Raw genomic sequence first — 8,166 nt, 5'->3', positions numbered from 1 at the left:
TTTTTAATTAAAAAAGAGTCTGTGGGGTGATAATTTGAATAACATTATTTTTTCTCCAACAAACTTTCACTGAATGGTTTTAGCATCCTCTATTTATTCTTAAATCAATTATTAAATAAGGATTGCAAAATGGTGATTTCTCATTAAACCATTTCTTCTATATTTATTATTTCCCCTATATATATTATTTTCCTATAAAGGAGATCTTTTTCTCTTTTCTGTTTTTCTATCCCTCTCTCTCTGAGTTTTATTATGGGAATTATGGATATTTAAGTTTATATTATTCAGTGTGGCTAGTGGCAGCACTCAAAGTGCTTCAAAGAAATGCTTGGTCCACTTTCAGTTTCTTGTCACAATCATAGGACACTTTATAAAACATACAGAAATGCATAATGTAAGGTCATACATCATATATGAATATTGGGCACAGTGACCAGTATCCTGTTGAAATGAACTAAATTTGCACACTCCTGAACCATGTCCATACTTAGTGGGAGTCAAGCCAGTGAAGAGCTTTTTCATCTTCTCAAACTGAAACTCTGTGCCCATTAAACCCTAACTCCTCATATCCCTCTCCCCTAGTCCCTGGTAACTACCATTCCACTTCTGTTTCTATGAATTTGACTACTTTAGCTGCTTCAATAAGGGGAAGAATATAATATTTGTGTTTTTGTTTTTAGTTTTTAAGCAGCTCACAACCCTATTAATTATTTTAAAATATTTTGTTGAAAAAGGAAAAACTGTATAAAAGATTGACAGCATCATCGAGTTTATTACACAGTTTTCAACTTATCAGAAAGACAAATCACTGACAACACGGGGAACAAGGCCCCCCTTTTTTTTCATGTTTGCCATCAGGAATTAAAACTGAAAATTGTATCATTTGAGTAAAAACAAAACAAAAAAATGGGAAGAAAAAAAATTCTCCAGGTAAATGGTTTCTCCCACATTCTAGATATATTTTCCCTTAGACTATCACCTCACTTGATTATCTCTGCATTTTAAAAAGATATGATATGCTTAGAGTGGATGCCAAGAGGAAAAGGAGGGACTCCAAAGGTTGAGGAGAGAGGTGGTGAGGATGGAACTAGGGGTGGGGACAGATCCAACAGGTGAAGGGCTGAAGGAGGGCAATTGAAGTGTGGTGGCACATGTAGGGCCTACCTTCCAGGTAGATGAGGGTCCAAGGTGCTGAGGGTATGGTCCATCTACCAGCAGAATCACTAGTATCTCAGAAGTGGTTCCATGGGGATATCCCCTGTCTTGAGACTCAGACACACATTTTTGAGACTATGCCTCAAACTGTGATAGGTTCTAACACGTGCCTGGCCTCTAGTCCACTTTTTCTACATTAAGAATTTTTCCTGTAGGAGTTCCAATGATTTGTAAACAGTTTTCAGAAGCTTTTACCACCTCAGTATACCCTTTGGATTGGCCATTTGCTCCATTCTCTGCAAATTTCAACTCTACCACATTATAGACTCCTACCGAATCTGCTGCTGGTCTGTGGTCCACCAGGAGAAGTTGCCCACCTACCTCATCTATTTTATAGGCCATTGTAGGCATGCAGAACCACAGGGGTCTTGTTGCTGAGCTTGGAGCTGGCTCCCGGCAAACAGGAGGAGGTGACTCCGTGCTGCTATCCTGTCATCTGAGGGCTATGAGGTGGCCGTCAACACATCATCATATAGGTCAATGTGATCCGTAATGCTAAACTCCAGGTTCTGATTTTTTTTAAAGATTTTGTTATTTATTCATGAGAGCTATATATATAGAGAGAGGCAGAGACATAGGCAGAGGGAGAAGCAGGCTCCATGCAGGGAGCTCGATGTGGGACTCCATCCCAGGACCCTGGGATCACGCCCTGAGCCAAAGGCAGATGCTTAACTGCTGAGCCACCCAGGCATCATTCCAGGTTTTGATTGAACTCTTTGTCCGTATATTTATCAATCAAGTTCACTCCTTCTGAGATGGTTCCAGAAGGAAGGGGGAGAACCCAGAAAGAGGCTTATTTCACTCAGCATAATGTTCTCAAGGTTCATCCACAAACTATAGCATGAAAAAGGATTTCCTTCTTTTTTGTTTAAGGCTGAATAATACCCCATTGTATGTATATACATATGCTTACCCATTCATTAGTCAATGGCCAGTGGATTGCTTTCACCTCTTGGCTATTGTGAATGGTGCAGCTATGAACATGGATGTGCAGATATTTCTTCAAGACCCTGCTTTCAGTTCTTTTGTATATATATCTGGAAGTGGAATTGGTGAACACTTTCCTTCCTTGTTAAGGCTGAATAATATTCCATTGTATGTGTATACCACATTTTGTTTATCCATTCATCCCTCCATGGACATTTGGGTTGTTTCTCCCTTTTGGCTATCATGGATAATGCTACCATGAACATGGGTGTACAGATCTGTTTCTGGGTTCCTTCTTGATGAATGCCTGAGGCTCCCTGTTAATTTGTTCATTCATTATGCCTACTATGTGCCAAGAATAGTTGCAAGCCGCAGGATACCTCAGTGATTAATCAGATAAAAGCATCTGCTCTATTAGCACTTAAATTTCAAGGAGGGAAGGTATTCCATGAAAAATAAATATAATAAATAATGTATTAAGTGATATTATGATACATGTCTTGGGGAAAAATAGGGCAGACTTAGAGTGATAAGATGAAATGGATGGGTTGCAATTTTTAAATGGGATGCTCAGGATAGGCCTCACTAAGAAGTGGCATTTGGGCAGAAACTCGACAGAGCTTAGGGAGCAAAGTTCAGAAAATAAGTTCTATTCAGCCATCAGGGAGAAATGATAAGAGCATCAATTTAAGTAATTTCTTAACCAAAATTTGAAATGTGTAAAGAATTAAGTTTTTAGGATTATGTCAGTGATAATCTTTTCTCTGGCAGACATAATTTAGTGCTATTATATATAAAATACAGCTTGTGACACAGCTTTCTCTGTATTCACCGAACTCTTTTATTTCCTTCTTGGGCTCACAGGAAGACTACTTTTCCCAGACTCCAGTATCTAGGTGGGACTGGTGTGACTAGTTCTGGGTAAAAGAATGCAGATAGAAATCATGTAGGCCACCAGGTCTCTACCTCCCAGGTGGTCCTTCACCATCCCTCATCATTCTCTCTCTCTCCCTCTGCACTTGGGATGGATGGAGGTTCCAAAGCTCTAGGGGAGAGATGAGCCACAATATGAATGAAGCCTGGGCCCCTGAGCCCTGCCAACTTGACAACATTATGAGATGAGCAAGAATTAAGCCTTTTGTGTGGGTGTAAGCCACTGAGATTTTGGGTTGTTACAGCAGTAAGCCAATTCTAATACGTATCTTACCCTAACATATAGCTGAAGCCAGCTGGAAGCTATTTCTTTTCCAGCTATGTGTAAAGCAAACAACCCTACATTGAGTCCCAGGTAGACAGTTCCTTAGACAGATGGTGCTGCTTTTCTTGCACAACTTTCTGCTGCTCCCACCTGAGGTTTGCTGGGCGTGAGAGAACAAGGCCTTCCCTACTTTGAATAAAGCTTTGCCCCTCTGTGCAGGACTTCCCATGCACTGTATCACAAAAGGTGCTTCTGCTATAATGGCGGGGACTTCAGGGTAAAACTATATCTGACATAGTCTTAAATATATAGACTCCTTAAATATACAATCTTAAATATATAACTTCCTGACTTCATTCGTGTACCTCAGAAGTAAAGTGTTGCCTGGTATCTCCCAATCACTTCCTGTTCTTTTTCATCCCACTCAGAGGGGACAATCATTGTCCCCTCTTTCTAGTTTTTTCTAAAATGTCTGAGCTGTGTCTCTCAGGTGTTTTTGTTTATTTTTGTTTTACTGTTTTGTTTTCCAGTCCCTAGGAAAGTAAAACACTTTTCTTCATGGGTCTTAGCTTTAAATCAATGGCATACCTCAGATGGTTCAACAGGAGAGGAGGCAAGATGGTGTACCAATTCATCTGGTCCCACAAACTTACCTAGATAACTTTCAAAACATTCTGAATACCTACAAATTCGACCTGAGATATAAAGAGAGAACAGCTACAATGCTACAAAGAGAAAAGTGATTGCTTCACTGGCATAGCTCAGGTTTTGACTAAATAAGTTATTTTAATGAATTTGATGTCTATTCTTGATTTGATAGTTCTGGGAATGGGTTGATTATCCAAGGTTCTAAAATGTTGGTCAGTTTTCCTGAGTTCCCTGTAGTTCACTAACATCTTGTAGCAGACAGTTGGAGTGCCCTGAGCCACACTCCTGGCCCACCTGATTTCGTAATCATTTGAACCATTCCATGCATTTTGACAACATCCTACCTCAAGTGTGTGCAAGGTATCTCTCTGCTTTTCTTAGTGCTTTCTCAGAAGCTGTGGAAGTTTGCTCAATTGGCTTGTAGGTTTAGGGGAACCCAAGGTAAAACAGCTGGGAATGGAAGTGCTAGATAAAGCAAACCCTCAGGATGGGACACTGAAACTGGTGAGATGAAAACAAGGACCCCACTCTTACAGTGGTATGTGGAATGGAAAGAACCTCTAGTGAGCTTTTCCTCATAACTGCTAAGAATCTCACTAGTGGAAGACTGGCATGAGGGTTAGGTAGAGGGGGGAAGCACTGACTTCCACAGTTGCTCTAGTACTTATGAGGGTAAGTATGAGGACCACGGCCCTCCACCCTCAGAACTCAGGATGGGACATGGGAGCTGGTCAGTGAACAGTCCCTGTACATGGCCAATGTCTTACCTAAAGCATGTGCCAGGGGATCTCTCTGCTTTTTGCCTTAGGACTTCCTCCAAAGTCTTTTTGGTTCACAAAGAGGTGATTCAGAGGTGTGTAGGGGGGAAATTAATGCCTGAGGGGATAAACTTCAAAGAACGAGGAAGAAGTTAGGGAGTGAATCACCCCGCCTCCCTGTCTTTCAGTGGGCTAATTATGAGACACATTCTCCATAGTTTCTTTGAGGGTCTGCAGTGGGAGTGAGTCCCTGATGTCCACAGCAGTAAAAAGTCTCCCTGTTTTGGCCTCTTTTTTTGCTCAGAAAGTCACCATGTTTTACTCTCTCTCCTATTCTGTCTCCCTATCTCAGTAGCCTCACTCTTGCTCCCTGGAATCACCTCCCAGTTCAACTACCACACCCCAGTTCTTGTCTCACATTTTGCTTTTAGGGGAGCACAAACTAAAGCTCTTCTGTGCTAGAATTTCAAGTTCCTAAAATTCATATCTGGGTAGCAGAGTACATTAGGAACCAGTTAACCTATTAAAATATCCTCACTTGGAAAACATATCCTAGGTTAGTATTAGCTAATTCTTGATAATATTGGTATTCTCAGAATTGTACATTTCACTCTCTACCTCAAGTACATTCAGGGAGGATGCAAAATTTTTCCTACAAATACTACCCAAGCCCCGTGGAAAGTCCTTGACAGCAGAGCTGAGACAGTAGAGGGAAAGCAAGAGGGAACTTAACTCCTGTAAAGCTGCTGGTCTGAGACAAGGGTTAAAAGTTTCCATAGGCTTAAATACCTCCTTCTGGGAAACAGAACAAATGACAGATAACAACCGCCAGGGGAACAATGGTTGTCTGAGCAAAATAAGAAGTAACAGTTTAAAGCCTGCTTGCACAAGGTATTTCTGTTTTCCAGGAGCCCTAAAGAACATCGACCACAAAGAAAGGCATCCTGTGACTGTACTGTGTCCAAGACTATTACTAAAAAGTAACAGTCACAAGATAATGACCATGGGACTGAAGGACACTTCCCCACTCACAGTTCCTCACCCTCTGGAAAAGTGTCTTTATAAGCCTCCCAAGCTCCCTGTTCAGGGAGTGACATTCCTCTTTCTAATCAGCTCCCTTATATACAAGTTATCTCTAATAAACCCAATGAGTTATCCTTTGTCTCGTGTTCAGTGTTCATTTCTATGGCAAGACCTGGTCTTGGGGGTCTGGTAACAAAGCCAGGTAAGGCTTACAATAAGGGTGAGCAAATAACCGGAACCACTATATTTCATACAGAGCAGCTGTTATTAAAAGCAATAACGGGACCTAATCAGGTCTAGTGCAATTGAAAGTAATTGCATTTTCTGATGTAAGCACTTCAGTATGTCTGAGTGCTTAGCCTTAGTTCTCCATGCTAACTCCCATCACTTATTTGCCCTGCTGTTAGTTAAGACCTGTTCTGCCTGAATTATTATCATTTCTGTTAGAGTTTGTATCTGACTGACTTTTGACCTGTACAACATCAGATGTCTCTGTTTCTACCTTTAACAGGAAAAAATATCCTTCCTGGTTTATATCCCAGATCTTGAAATATTCTCTCTTTGGTAGACACAAGCCTTACCACTTCATTTGAAAGCTTCCAGAATCTCATTTTGTTTCTTTTATCTTCTCTCTTAGGAGTACAATATAATAATGGCTCCAGCCTCTCCAAACTTGGAACCCCTTAGAGCCCTCCTTTTCTGATTCCCCAGGAGAGGCCCTAAGCCCCAGGCAGGCAGTGAGATTCAGACTTGTTGTTTAGATGTTCTTTGTCTTCACTGTGGTGGTTTTCCTTTTTTTCTTTAAAGATTTTATTTATTTGTTTATGAGAGACACAGAGAGGTAAGAGAGACATAGGCAGGGGATCTGATGTGGGGCTCGATCCCAGGACCCCAGGATCACAACCGGAGCCAAAGGCAATCACTGAGCCACCCAGGCACCCCACTATGGTGGTTTTCCATTAGAAATTCCTTGATCTCAAAAATAACATCCTTGTAATTCAGTTCTTAGTGCAAAGTCATGCACAGAAAAACACTTAATATAATGTGTTTGTTTTGTTTTGTTGTTTTGTGTTTGTTTTTTTAGGGAGGAGAGGGAGAGAGAATCTTAGGCAGCCTCCACATCCAGCCTGATACAGAGCTCCATCTCACAACCCTGAGATCATGACCCTAGTGGAAATCAAGAGCCGGTCACTTAATCCACTGAGCCACCCAGGTGTCCCTTAATACAGTCTTTTATAAATAAAAGCTGAAGGGCACCTGGGCGGCTCAGTGAGTAAGCATCCAGCTCTTGGTGTTGGTACTGGGATCCAGCCCCAGGCCTGGCTCTGTGCTCAGCAGGGAGTCTGATTGAAGAGTCTTTCACGCTGTCCCTCTCCCACTCTCAAGCTCTTTCTTGGTCTCTAAAATTAATAAATAAGTCTTAAAGATAAATTAAGACTGAGCCAGATTTAAATCCAGAGAACACACAAAAAATATTTTTAATGTAACATCTTAATATAATCTAACAAGTGAACAATATTTTGCCTTGGGTTAATATTAGAAGGCTGGCTAGCAGGTTCACATAGCTATAATATACTTCTTAATACTTAGAAGCCAAAAGTAATTTAAAAACACATAGAAAGCACTAAGCTATATGAGTTGGAGAGAGGAGAGTAACAGAATCAACCATATTCCTACATAATGTTTAGTGTTCTCTATGGTATAAAAATAGTGATATAGTAATACCCTATATCCATTATCAGTGCTATTCCTTTGTGTTACACAGCTCTAAAGAGCATAAGAAGAATTATGGTACTGGATAGGAGCTAGGTCCACTGAGCAAATATTTAAGGAATATTGAACACGACTGGAATGACAGAGATTATCTAATTCGACTCCATGATTTTACACCTGTAGACTTAGAGGTAAAGAGGCTTGCTTAGGGCACCAAGGTAGTGTGTGGAACAATGAGTCTTGTGACTGCTTGGACGGTATCCTTCTAACATTCTGTGTGGATATAGAGAGTAACCTATTGGTTATTCTCAGCTGTAGGCTTATCAGGAAACCAGGACGGATTTTTAGGGATCTAGGTAAAAGGGGGGGGGGATCTTCAAATGCAGACTAAAGTTTTATGAACAAAGATATTCATTATAGACTGTTTATAAGAGCCAACAAATTAGAAATTATCTGAATTTCAACAATGAGGGAATTGTTAAGTAAATAATAGGATAATGGAATAATAGGATAACACACAATGGAATACTGTGTAGACATTAGGAGTATTCTATAAAAAAAAAGTTTAATACCATGCACGAGAAGCAGGATACTAAATTTATATTTGGTATCATCTTACTTGGCTAGACATGAATATAATGTATAAAAAAGATAGAACAAAAGCATACTGAAATGATACCTGGC

At 40.4% G+C, this 8,166-nt stretch overlaps 1 pseudogene; it reads right to left on the bottom strand.

The window, feature by feature from the left end:
- Positions 1 to 1,001: 1,001 nt before the first annotated feature.
- Positions 1,002 to 3,130, bottom strand: LOC129495945 (cleavage and polyadenylation specificity factor subunit 7-like; annotated as a pseudogene).
- Positions 3,131 to 8,166: the final 5,036 nt, after the last annotated feature.

The sequence above is a fragment of the Nyctereutes procyonoides genome, unplaced genomic scaffold (assembly GCF_905146905.1).
Source record: "Nyctereutes procyonoides isolate TBG_1078 unplaced genomic scaffold, NYPRO_anot_genome, whole genome shotgun sequence".
NCBI lineage: Eukaryota > Metazoa > Chordata > Mammalia > Carnivora > Canidae > Nyctereutes > Nyctereutes procyonoides.
This window is presented reverse-complemented; position numbering and strand designations above follow the sequence as displayed.